The sequence below is a fragment of the Oncorhynchus gorbuscha genome, unplaced genomic scaffold (assembly GCF_021184085.1).
Source record: "Oncorhynchus gorbuscha isolate QuinsamMale2020 ecotype Even-year unplaced genomic scaffold, OgorEven_v1.0 Un_scaffold_1669, whole genome shotgun sequence".
NCBI classification, from domain to species: Eukaryota; Metazoa; Chordata; class Actinopteri; order Salmoniformes; family Salmonidae; genus Oncorhynchus; species Oncorhynchus gorbuscha.
The window spans coordinates 63,011-76,507 of record NW_025746383.1 but is presented as its reverse complement, the minus strand read 5'-3'; positions in this window follow the sequence as shown (position 1 = coordinate 76,507).

The following is a 13,497-nucleotide window of genomic DNA, read 5'->3' as shown; positions in this document are numbered from 1 at the left end:
TGACTGTGGGTGCGACTCAAATGGACCCCTATTCCCTATAGAGCCCTACGGTCCCTGGTGGAAAGTAGTGTACCATACAGGGAATAGGGGGCCATTTGAGTCGCAGACTGTGATGTCATCCGTGTTAAATGGCTACATACTGAACACAGTGTAAATACAGTTGCCACAATCAATAAACTAAATCAATAATCCTATAGGCTGGTAGGTGTAGCCACAATCAATAAACTAAATCAATAATCCTAGGCTGGTAGGTGTAGCCACAATCAATAAACTAAATCAATAATCCTATAGGCTGGTAGGTGTAGCCACAATCAATAAACTAAATCAATAATCCTAGGCTGGTAGGTGTAGCCACAATCAATAAACTAAATCAATAATCCTAGAGGCTGGTAGGTGTAGCCACAATCAATAAACTAAATCAATAATCCTAGGCTGGTAGGTGTAGCCACAATCAATAAACTAAATCAATAATCCTAGACTGGTAGGTGTAGCCACAATCAATAAACTAAATCAATAATCCTAGGCTGGTAGGTGTAGCCACAATCAATAAACTAAAACACTAATCCTAGACTGGTAAGTGTAGCCACAATCAATAAACTAAATCAATAATCCTAGACTGGTAGGTGTAGCCACAATCAATAAACTAAATCAATAATCCTAGACTGGTAGGTGTAGCCACAATCAATAAACTAAAACACTAATCCTAGACTGGTAGGTGTAGCCACAATCAATAAACTAAATCAATAATCCTAGACTGGTAGGTGTAGCCACAATCAATAAACTAAATCAATAATCCTAGACTGGTAGGTGTAGCCACAATCAATAAACTAAAACACTAATCCTAGACTGGTAGGTGTGGCCACAATCAATGAGTTTGTTTAACACAGAATCAACATGCTGTAAACAGGAAGAACAATCCATGCCTACACTATAATCACCCTGTTGAACCGGCCTAATGGAACTACCATGTCATTATACATGTTACTACCAGTAATGTGGTCATATCATACCTACACTATAATCACCCTGTTGAACCGGCCTAATGGAACTACCATGTCATTATACATGTTACTACCAGTAATGTGGTCATATCATACCTACACTATAATCACCCTGTTGAACCGGGCCTAATGGAACTACCATGTCATTATACATGTTACTACCAGTAATGTGGTCATATCATACCTACACTATAATCACCCTGTTGAACCGGCCTAATGGAACTACCATGTCATTATACATGTTACTACCAGTAATGTGGTCATATCATACCTACACTATAATCACCCTGTTGAACCGGCCTAATGGAACTACCATGTCATTATACATGTTACTACCAGTAATGTGGTCATATCATACCTACACTATAATAAACCGGGCCTTTCTAAAAGATTTGAGGTAGAATGTCCATTGGTCAGAAGTATCTTTCATTGACTATGATGTCATGTATTTTGCAATATAAAGATAACTTTGATCAAAGGACGGCCTCGTGGTAATGGTCGGAGCAGAACCAGTGGAGGACGGCCTCGTGGTAACGGAGCAGAATCAGTGGAGGACGGCCTCGTGGTAATGGTCGGAGCAGAATCAGTGGAGGACGGCCTCGTGGTAACGGTCGGAGCAGAATCAGTGGAGGGCGGCCTCGTGGTAACGGTCGGAGCAGAACCAGTGGAGGACGGCCTCAGTGGAGCAGAATCAGTGGAGGACGGCCTCGTGGTAATGGTCGGAGCAGAACCAGTGGAGGACGGCCTCGTGGTAATGGTCGGAGCAGAATCAGTGGAGGACGGCCTCGTGGTAATGGTCGGAGCAGAATCAGTGGAGGACGGCCTCGTGGTAACGGAGCAGAATCAGTGGAGGACGGCCTCGTGGTAACGGTCGGAGCAGAATCATTGGAGGACGGCCTCGTGGTAACGGAGCAGAATCAGTGGAGGACGGCCTCGTGGTAACGGAGCAGAATCAGTGGAGGACGGCCTCGTGGTAACGGAGCAGAATCAGTGGAGGACGGCCTCGTGGTAACGGTTGGAGCAGAATCAGTGGAGGACGGCCTCGTGGTAACGGAGCAGAATCAGTGGAGGACGGCCTCGTGGTAACGGTCGGAGCAGAACCAGTGGAGGACGGCCTCGTGGTAACGGAGCAGAATCAGTGGAGGACGGCCTCGTGGTAACGGTCGGAGCAGAATCAGTGGAGGACGGCCTCATGGTAATGGTCGGAGCAGAATCAGTGGAGGACGGCCTCGTGGTAACGGAGCAGAATCAGTGGAGGACCGCCTCGTGGTAACGGTCGGAGCAGAAAAAGTGGATCTTGTGTGTTTGATGCCATTCCATTCGCTCCGTTCCAGACATTATTATGAGCCGTCCTCCCCTCAGCAGCCTCCCCTGCCTTTGATGTAATTAAAATGCTATATTCTATGGTTGGGTTCAGTACCATTTCAATTCCAGTCAATTCCCAAAAAATGTAAACCAAATTCCAAAACCAAATTTCCCCCATTGAAAAGCATTGAAGAGAGTTGGAATTGGAATGTCAATGTACTTCCTGAATTGACTTGAAATGTAATGGATCCCAACCCTACTATGTACAGTGGCAGGAAATAGTATGTGAACCTTGAACCCTATGGAACTACTTGGATTTCTGCATTAATTTGACATAAAATTTGATCTTATCTTCATCTAAGTCACAACAGTAGACAAATACAGTCTGCTTAAACTAATAACACACAAATTATTGTATTTTTTCTTGTCTATATTGAAAACATAATTGAAACATTCACAGTGTAGGTTGGAAAAATTGTGTGTGAACCCCCGAGGCTAATGACTTCTCCAAAAGCGAATTGGAGTCAGGAGTCAACTAACCTGGAGTCCAATCAATGAGACCAGATTAGAGATTTTGGTTTGAGCTGCCCTGCACCATAAAAAACACTCACAAAATGTGAGTTTACTTTTCACAAAAAGCATTGCCTAATGTGAACCATGCCGCAAACAAAATAGATGTCAGAAGGCCGAAGATTAAGAATTGTTGCCTTGCATAAAGCTGGGAAGGGTTACAAAAGTATCTCTAAAAGTCAGTCCACGGAAAGACAAATTGTCTATAAATGGAGAAAGTTCAGCACTGTTGTTACTCTCCCTAGGAGTGGCCATCCTGCAAAGATGACTGCAAGAGCACAGTGCAGAATGCTGAATGAGGTTAAGCATGTCAGCTAAAGACATACAGAAATCTCTGGAACATGCTAACATACATCTCTGTTGACGAGTCTATAAAACGTAAACAACATCAAGGCGGTGGCCCGTTCCTGTAGGTTCATGCTCTACAACATCCGCAGAGTACGACCCTGCCTCACACAGGAAGCGGCGCAGGTCCTAATCCAGGCACTTGTCATCTCCCGTCTGGATTACTGCAACTCGCTGTTGGCTGGGCTCCCTGCCTGTGCCATTAAACCCCTTCAACTCATCCAGAACGCCGCAGCCCGTCTGGTGTTCAACCTTCCCAAGTTCTCTCACGTCACCCCGCTCCTCCGTTCTCTCCACTGGCTTCCAGTTGAAGCTCGCATCCGCTACAAGACCATGGTGCTTGCCTACGGAGCTGTGAGGGGAACGGCACCTCAGTACCTCCAGGCTCTGATCAGGCCCTACACCCAAACAAGGGCACTGCGTTCATCCACCTCTGGCCTGCTCGCCTCCCTACCACTGAGGAAGTACAGCTCCCGCTCAGCCCAGTCAAAGCTGTTCGCTGCTCTGGCCCCCCAATGGTGGAACAAACTCCCTCACGACGCCAGGTCAGCGGAGTCACCTGAAACCCCACCTCTTTAAGGAATACCTAGGATAGGATAAGTATTCCCCCCCCCCCTTTAAGATTTAGATGCACTATTGTAAAGTGACTGTTCCACTGGATGTCATAAGGTGAATGCACCAATTTGTAAGTCGCTCTGGATAAGAGCGTCTGCTAAATGACTTAAATGTAAATGTAAATGTAAAACACTATGTTCATGGGAGGACACCATGGAAGAATCCACTGCTGTCCAAAAAAACATTGCTGCATGTCTGAAGTTTGCAAAAGAGCACCTGGATGTTCCACAGCGCTACTGGCCAAATATTCTGTGGAGAGATGAAACTACAGTTGTGTTGTTTGGAAGGAACACACAACACTATATGTTGAGAACAAAAGGCACAGCACACCAACATCAAATCCTCATCACAACTGTAATGTATGGTGGAGGGAGGATCATGGGTTGGGGCTGCTTTGCTGCCTCAGGGCCTGTACAGTTTGCTATCATCGATGAAAAAATGTATTCCCAAATTTATCAAGACATTTTGCAGGAGAATGTAAGTCTATCTGTCCGCCAATTAAAGCTCAACAGAAGATAGTGATGCAACAGGACATCAACCCAAAAGACAGAAGTACATCAACAACAGAATGGCTTGAACAGAAGAAAATATGCCTTCTGGAGTGACCCAGTCAGAGTCCTGACCTTCTGGAGCGACCCAGTCAGAGTCCTGACCTTCTGGAGTGGCCCAGTCAGAGTCCTGACCTTCTGGAGTGGCCCAGTCAGAGTCCTGACCTTCTGGAGTGACCCAGTCAGAGTCCTGACCTTCTGGAGTGACCCAGTCAGAGTCCTGACCTTCTGGAGTGACCCAGTCAGAGTCCTGACCTTCTGGAATGGCCCAGTCAGAGTCCTGACCTTCTGGAGTGGCCCAGTCAGAGTCCTGACATTCTGGAGTGGCCCAGTCAGAGTCCTGACCTTCTGGAGTGGCCCAGTCAGAGTCCTGACCTTCTGGAGTGGCCCAGTCAGAGTCCTGACCTTCTGGAGTGGCCCAGTCAGAGTCTTGACCTTCTGGAGTGGCCCAGTCAGAGTCCTGACCTTCTGGAGTGACCCAGTCAGAGTCCTGACCTTCTGGAGTGACCCAGTCAGAGTCCTGACCTTCTGGAGTGGCCCAGTCAGAGTCCTGACCTTCTGGAGTGGCCCAGTCAGAGTCCTGACCTTCTGGAGTGGCCCAGTCAGAGTCTTGACCTTCTGGAGTGGCCCAGTCAGAGTCCTGACCTTCTGGAGTGGCCCAGTCAGAGTCCTGACCTTCTGGAGTGGCCCAGTCAGAGTCCTGACCTTCTGGAGTGGCCCAGTCAGAGTCCTGACCTTCTGGAGTGGCCCAGTCAGAGTCCTGACCTTCTGGAGTGGCCCAGTCAGAGTCCTGACCTTCTGGAGTGGACCAGTCAGAGTCCTGACCTTCTGGAGTGGCCCAGTCAGAGTCCTGACCTTCTGGAGTGGCCCAGTCAGAGTCCTGACCTTCTGGAGTGGCCCAGTCAGAGTCTTGACCTTCTGGAGTGGCCCAGTCAGAGTCCTGACCTTCTGGAGTGACCCAGTCAGAGTCCTGACCTTCTGGAGTGACCCAGTCAGAGTCCTGACCTTCTGGAGTGGCCCAGTCAGAGTCCTGACCTTCTGGAGTGGCCCAGTCAGAGTCCTGACCTTCTGGAGTGGCCCAGTCAGAGTCTTGACCTTCTGGAGTGGCCCAGTCAGAGTCCTGACCTTCTGGAGTGGCCCAGTCAGAGTCCTGACCTTCTGGAGTGGCCCAGTCAGAGTCCTGACCTTCTGGAGTGGCCCAGTCAGAGTCCTGACCTTCTGGAGTGGCCCAGTCAGAGTCCTGACCTTCTGGAGTGGCCCAGTCAGAGTCCTGACCTTCTGGAGTGGACCAGTCAGAGTCCTGACCTTCTGGAGTGGCCCAGTCAGAGTCCTGACCTTCTGGAGTGGCCCAGTCAGAGTCCTGACCTTCTGGAATGGCCCAGTCAAAGTCCTGACCTTCTGGAGTGGCCCAGTCAGAGTCCTGACCTTCTGGAATGGCCCAGTCAGAGTCCTGACCTTCTGGAGTGACCCAGTCAGAGTCCTGACCTTCTGGAGTGACCCAGTCAGAGTCTTGACCTTCTGGAATGGCCCAGTCAGAGTCCTGACATTCTGGAGTGACCCAGTCAGAGTCCTGACCTTCTGGAGTGGCCCAGTCAGAGTCCTGACCTTCTGGAGTGACCCAGTCAGAGTCCTGACCTTCTGGAGTGGCCCAGTCAGAGTCCTGACCTTCCGGGAGTGGCCCAGTCAGAGTCCTGACCTTCTGGAGTGGCCCAGTCAGAGTCTTGACCTTCTGGAATGGCCCAGTCAGAGTCCTGACCTTCTGGAGTGGCCCAGTCAGAGTCCTGACCTTCTGGAATGGCCCAGTCAGAGTCCTGACCTTCTGGAGTGGCCCAGTCAGAGTTCTGACCTTCTGGAATGGCCCAGTCAGAGTCCTGACCTTTGGAGTGACCCAGTCAGAGTCCTGACCTTCTGGAGTGGCCCAGTCAGAGTCTTGACCTTCTGGAATGGCCCAGTCAGAGTCCTGACCTTCTGGAGTGCCCAGTCAGAGTCCTGACCTTCTGGAGTGACCCAGTCAGAGTCCTGACCTTCTGGAGTGGCCCAGTCAGAGTCCTGACCTTCTGGAGTGGCCCAGTCAGAGACCTGACCTTCTGGAGTGACCCAGTCAGAGTCTTGACCTTCTGGAATGGCCCAGTCAGAGTCCTGACCTTCTGGAGTGACCCAGTCAGAGTCTTGACCTTCTGGAGTGGCCCAGTCAGAGTCCTGACCTTCTGGAGTGGCCCAGTCAGAGTCCTGACCTTCTGGAATGGCCCAGTCAAAGTCCTGACCTTCTGGAGTGGCCCAGTCAGAGTCCTGACCTTCTGGAGTGGCCATGTCAGAGTCCTGACCTTCTGGAGTGGCCATGTCAGAGTCCTGACCTTCTGGAGTGGCCCAGTCAGAATCCTAATCTTCTGGAGTGGCCCTGTCAGGGTCTGACTTTCTGGAGTGGCCCAGTCAGAGTCCTGACCTTCTGGAGTGGCCCTGTCAGAGTCCTGACCTTCTGGAGTGGCCCAGTCAGAGTCCTGATCTTCTGGAGTGGCCTGTCAGAGTCCTGACCTTCTGGAGTGGCCCAGTCAGAGTCCTGACCTTCTGGAGTGGCCCTGTCAGAGTCCTGACCTCAACCTGAGTGGCCCAGTCAGAGTCCTGACCTCAACCCGATTTGAGATGCTGTGGCATGACCTCAAGAGATCAGTTCACACCTGACATCCCAAGAATATTGCTGAACTGAAACAGTTTTGTAAAGAGGAACGGTCCAAAATTCCTCGTGACCGTTATGCAGTTCTGATCCGCAACTACAGAAAATGTTTGGTTGAGGTTATTGCTGCCACAGGAGCGTCAGCATACGTTTCCCACAATGCACTGTGAATGTTTACACGGTGTGTTCAATAAAGACATGAAAACATATGATTGTTTGTGTGTTGTTAGTTTAATCAAGCAGACTGTGTTTGTCTGTTGTTGTGACTTAGATGAAGATCAGATACAATTTTAGGACCAATTTATGCAGAAAGCCAGATAATTCTAAAGGGTATCACAACCTTTTTCTTCCCACTGTACACGATATAGAGTGCTACATACATTAGGATGTCTTATGGACAGGCTGACTGGGATGTGGAAGAAACAGAAGCTTCAACAGGAAATACATTTGGTTTTATATTCTGCACATGTGTTTTTATTAAGGTTCAGAATAAGAATGTGAAAGTCCTTGAGTGGCCAAAGCCCACATTTTTTGGAAAGACTTGAAGATTGCTGTTCACCGCCACTCCCCATCTAACTTAACATACATAGCCTGAGACAAAATCTGCAGAGAAGAATGGGAGAAAATTCTTAAATCCAGATGTACAAAGCTGATACAGACATACCCAAGACAACTCAAAGCTGATACAGACATACCCAAGACAACTCAAAGCTGATACAGACATACCCAAGACAGCTCAAAGCTGATACAGACATACCCAAGACAACTCAGAGCTGATACAGACATACCCAAGACAAGTCAAAGCTGACACAGACATACCCAAGACAACTCTAAGCTGATACAGACATACCCAAGACAAGTCAAAGCTGATACAGACATACCCAAGACAACTCTAAGCTGATACAGACATACCCAAGACAACTCTAAGCTGATACAGACATACCCAAGACAACTCTAAGCTGATACTCTTACCCAAGACAACTCTAATTGATACAGACATACCCAAGACAACTCTAAGCTGATACAGACATACCCAAGACAAGTCAAAGCTGATACAGACATACCCAAGACAACTCTAAGCTGATACAGACATACCCAAGACAACTCTAAGCTGATACAGACATACCCAAGACTGTAGTTTCAAAGCTGATACAGACATACCCAAGACAACTCTAAGCTGATACAGACATACCCAAGACAACTCTAAGCTGTACAGACATGGTGAAGACAATCAAAGTTGATACAGACATTAAAGACAACTCTAAGCTGATACAGACAAGAAGTCAATCAAAGCTGATACAGACATACCCAAGACAATGGATCTCAGCTGATACAGACATACCCAAGACAACTCTAAGCTGATACAGACATGCAACTCTAAGCTGATACAGAATACCAAGACAACTCTAAGCTATACAGACATACAAGACAAGTCAAAGCTGATCAGACATACCCAAGACAACTCTAAGTTGATACAGACATTACCCAAGACAACTCTAAGCTGATACAGACATACCCAAGACAAGTCAAAGCTGATACAGACATACCCAAGACAACTCTAAGCTGATACAGACATACCCAAGACAACTCTAAGCTGATTTACATACCCAAGTCAAGAAAGCTGATACAGACATGGAAGACAACTCTAAGCTGATACAGACATACCCAAGACAAGTCAGGATACAGACATGACCCAAGACAACTCTAAGCTGATACAGACATAGGGGGAGACAACTCTAAGTGATGGGGAAGACATGATGGGAGACAACTCTAAGCTGATAGAGACATGAGGGGAAGACAACTCTAAGGTAAAGTGAGGGGAGAGGGGGTTCTACATCCCAGAGTATTGACTGTGTGAATACTTTTTTTTAAAGAAGAATAATTTTAGAGGGAGTGAGGGGGAGAGAGGAAGTATCCAATTGTTAGTCGCTACTATCTTGTCTCAGCTAGAACTCCTGAGGGGAGAGAGGCCCAGATTCTCTGGTGGCACAGCTGGGGAGTGCAGTGCCCTTAGCAGTGGTTACGTAAATGTGATGTTTCTGTATTTTCAATATATTAGCAAAAATTTATAAAATAATGTTTTCAATATTTCATTATGAGGTATTGTGTGTAGATGGGTGAAGAAAATGTTTTTATCAATTTTAAATGCAGGCTGTGACACAACAAGATGTGGAATAAGTCAAGGAGTATGAATGCTTTCTGAAGACAATGGATCTCATGATGCACAGTAAAGATCTTTTGACTCTCTGACATGCAATTGGCCAGAAGAAGAGCAGGAGAACTCCAAATAAAGGTCATGTCAGTCAGAAGTGATCTCATCAGTTTGTCTGCTTTGTTTTATTACAATGTTATAAATACAGAAATGAAGTCCGAGAGTACACTTTACGGGATCAGACAATCACAGACACAGAGCCACTAGTATACAACTAAATACATAGCTAACTTTCCAGTTGTTTATCTTAAAGAGGAAACAGGGAGAGGATGGAGAGAGAGAGAAAGAGAAAGAGTGAGGAGGAGAGAGGGGAGTGAGGGGAGAGAGAGAGGAGTGAGGGGGAGAGAGAGAGGAGTGAGGGGAGAGAGAGGAGTGAGGGGGAGAAAGGAGTGATGGGGAAAGAGAGGGTGATGGGGAGAGAGAGGAGTGAGGGGAGAGAGAGGGAGTGAGGGGAGAGAGGGGAGTGAGGGGGGAGAGAGGGGAGGGGGGAGAGAGGAGTGAGGGGAGAGAGGGGAGTGAGGGGAGAGAGAGGAGTGAGGGGAGAGAGGGGAGTGAGGGGAGAGAGAGGAGTGAGGGGAGAGAGGGGAGTGAGGGGAGAGAGAGAAGAGTGAGGGGAGAGAGAGGAGTGAGGGGAGAGAGAGGGGAGTGAGGGGGAGAGAGAGGTGAGGGGAGAGAGAGAGGAGTGAGGGGAGAGAGAGGAGTGAGGGGAGAGAGAGAGGAGTGAGGGGAGAAGAGAGGGAGTGAGGGGAGAGAGAGGAGTGAGGGGAGAGAGAGAGGGAGTGAGGGAGAGAGAGGAGTGAGGGGAGAGAGAGAGAGTGAGGGGAGAGAGAGGAGTGAGGGGAGAGAGGGGAGTGAGGGGAGAGAGAGAGGAGTGAGGGGGGAGAGAGAGGAGGGAGAGTGGGGGGAGAGAGAGGGAGTGAGGGGAGAGAGAGGGAGTGAGGGGAGAGAGGGAGTGAGGGGAGAGAGAGGAGTGAGGGAGAGAGAGGAGTGAGGGAGAGAGGGGAGTGAGGAGAGAGGGAGTGAGGGAGAGAGGGAGTGAGGGGAGAGAGAGAGAGGAGGAGAGAGAGGAGTGAGGGGAGAGAGAGAGGAGTGAGGGGAGAGAGAGGAGTGAGGGGGAGAGAGAGGAGTGAGGGGAAGAGAGGGAGTGAGGGGAGAGAGAGAGGAGTGAGGGGAAGAGGGGAGTGAGGGGAGAGAGAGAGAGAGTGAGGAGGGAGAGAGGGAGTGAGGGGAGAGAGAGGAGTGAGGGGGAGAGAGGGGAGTGAGGGGAGAGAGAGGAGTGAGGGGGAGAGGGGAGTGAGGGGAGAGAGGCGGGTGGGGGAGGATGGGGAGGAGAGAGCGGAGTGAGGGGGGAGAGAGAGAGGAGTGAGGGGGAGAGAGAGAGAGAGGGGACTGAGAGACAGAGAGTGGTAGAGATGCGCGAGGGAGGAGAGACAGACATTTGAAATATCTAAATTATTTTGTAAGTGTAATGTTTACTGTTCATTTCTAAATGTTCATTTTGTTTATTGTCTATTTCACTTGCCTTGGCAATGTAAACAATGTGACTGTACAAAAGACGAGGTGAATCCAGGTGAGTCCAGGTGAGTCCAGATGAAAGCTTTGATCCCTTATTGATGTTACCTGTTAAATCCACTTCTATCAGTGTAGATGAAGGGGAGGAGACGGGTTAAAGAAGGTTTTTAAAGTCTTGACACAACTGAGACATGGATTTGTGTACGTGAGCCATTCAGAGGGTGAACGGGCAAGACAAAAGGTGTACATGCCTTTAAACGGGGTGTGGTAGTAGGTGGTAGTAGGTGGTAGTAGGTGGTAGTAGGTGGTAGTAGGTGGTAGTAGGTACCTGGCGCACCAGTTTGAGTGTCCCAAGAACTGCAAAGCTGCTGGGGTTTTCCACGATCAACAGTTTTTGGTGTGTATCAAGAATGGTCCACCACCCAAAGGGCATCCAGCCAACTTGACACATCTGTGGGAAGCATTGGAGTCAACATGGGCCAGCATCCCTGTGGAACGCTTTCAACACCTTGTAGAGTCCCCGTGGAATGCTTTCAACACCTTGTAGAGTTCATGCCCCAACGAATTGAGGCTGTTCTAAGGGCAAAGGGGGGTGCAACTCAGTATAAGACATGTGTTGCTAATGTTTTGTACACTCAGTGTATGTTTCCCATGCCAATAAAGCCCTTCAAATTAAATTGAGAGAGACAGAGGGAGAGGTGTGAAACAGGGAAGGGACTCAGGGGCTATGCTAATTTGGTAGAGAGAAGACCTAACTCACTCCATTAAATTAATCAATACAGAAACATTTTACATTTGGCTAGAAATTCAAAAGGAAATGATCTTAACAGAAACAAATGTCCTCCTGTGTGCTACCTATACCCCCCATTAGAATCCCCATACTTTAATGAAGACAGCTTCTCCATCCTAGAGGGGGAAATCAATCATTTCCAGGCCCAGGGACATGTACTAGTCTGTGGTGACCTAAATGCCAGAACTGGACAAAAACCTGACACCCTCAGCACACAGGGGACAAACACCTACCTGGAGGTGACAGCATTCCCTCCCCATATGCCCCACTAGGCACAACTACGACAACATAACCAACAAAAACGGGTCACAACTCCTGCAGCTCTGTCGCACGCTGGGTATGTACATAGTCAATGGTGGGCTTCTAGGGGAATCCTATGGTAGGTACACCTATAGCTCATCTCTTGGCAGTAGTACTGTAGACTACTTTATCACTGACCTCAACCCAGAGTGTCTCAGAGTCAGCCCACGGACACCCCTATCAGACCACAGCAAAATCACAGTGTAGTTGAACAGAGCAATAATACTTCATCATGAGGCATCAAAGCCCAAGGAACTGAGTAATATTAAGAAATGGAAGGAATGTAGTTTGGAAACCTACCAAAAAAACAATTAGGCAACAACAAATTCAATCCATTTTAGACAACTTCCTGGACAAATCGTTCCACTGTAATTTGTATTTATTTATTTTATTTCACCTTTATTTAACCAGGTAGACCAGATCACCTTTATTTAACCAGGTAGACCAGATCACCTTTATTTAACCAGGTAGACCAGATCACCTTTATTTAACCAGGTAGATCAGATCACCTTTATTTAACCAGGTAGATCAGATCACCTTTATTTAACCAGGTTCATTTAAACCAGGTAGACCAGATCACCTTTATTTAACCAGGTAGACCAGATCACCTTTATTTAACCAGGTAGACCAGATCACCTTTATTTAACCAGGTTCACCTTTAACCAGGTAGACCAGATCACCTTTAACCAGGTTTAACCAGGTAGACCAGATCACCTTTATTTAACCAGGTAGACCAGATCCCCTTTATTTAACCAGGTAGACCAGATCACCTTTATTTAACCAGGTAGACCAGATCACCTTTATTTAACCAGGTAGACCAGATCACCTTTATTTAACCAGGTAGACCAGATCACCTTTATTTAACCAGGTAGACCAGATCACCTTTATTTAACCAGGTAGACCAGATCACCTTTATTTAACCAGGTAGACCAGATCCAGGTAACCAGGTAGACCAGATCACCTTTATTTAACCAGGTAGACCAGATCACCTTTATTTAACCAGGTAGACCAGATCACATCACCTTAAACCAGGTAGATCACCTTTATTTAACCAGGTAGACCAGATCACCTTTATTTAACCAGGTAGACCAGATCACCTTTATTTAACCAGGTAGACCAGATCACCTTTATTTAACCAGGTAGACCAGATCACCTTTATTTAACCAGGTAGACCAGATCACCTTTATTTAACCAGGTAGACCAGATCACCTTTATTTAACCAGGTAGACCAGATCAGGTAGACCAGATCACCTTTATTTAACCAGGTAGACCAGATCACCTTTATTTAACCAGGTAGACCAGATCACCTTTATTTAACCAGGTAGACCAGATCACCTTTATTTAACCAGGTAGACCAGATCACCTTTATTTAACCAGGTAGACCAGATCACCTTTATTTAACCAGGTAGACCAGATCACCTTTATTTAACCAGGTAGACCAGATCACCTTTATTTAACCAGGTAGACCAGATCACCTTTATTTAACCAGGTAGACCAGATCCAGATCCTTTATTTAACCAGGTAGACCAGATCACCTTTATTTAACCAGGTAGACCAGATCACCTTTATTTAACCAGGTAGACCAGATCACCTTTATTTAACCAGGTAGACCAGATCACCTTTATTTA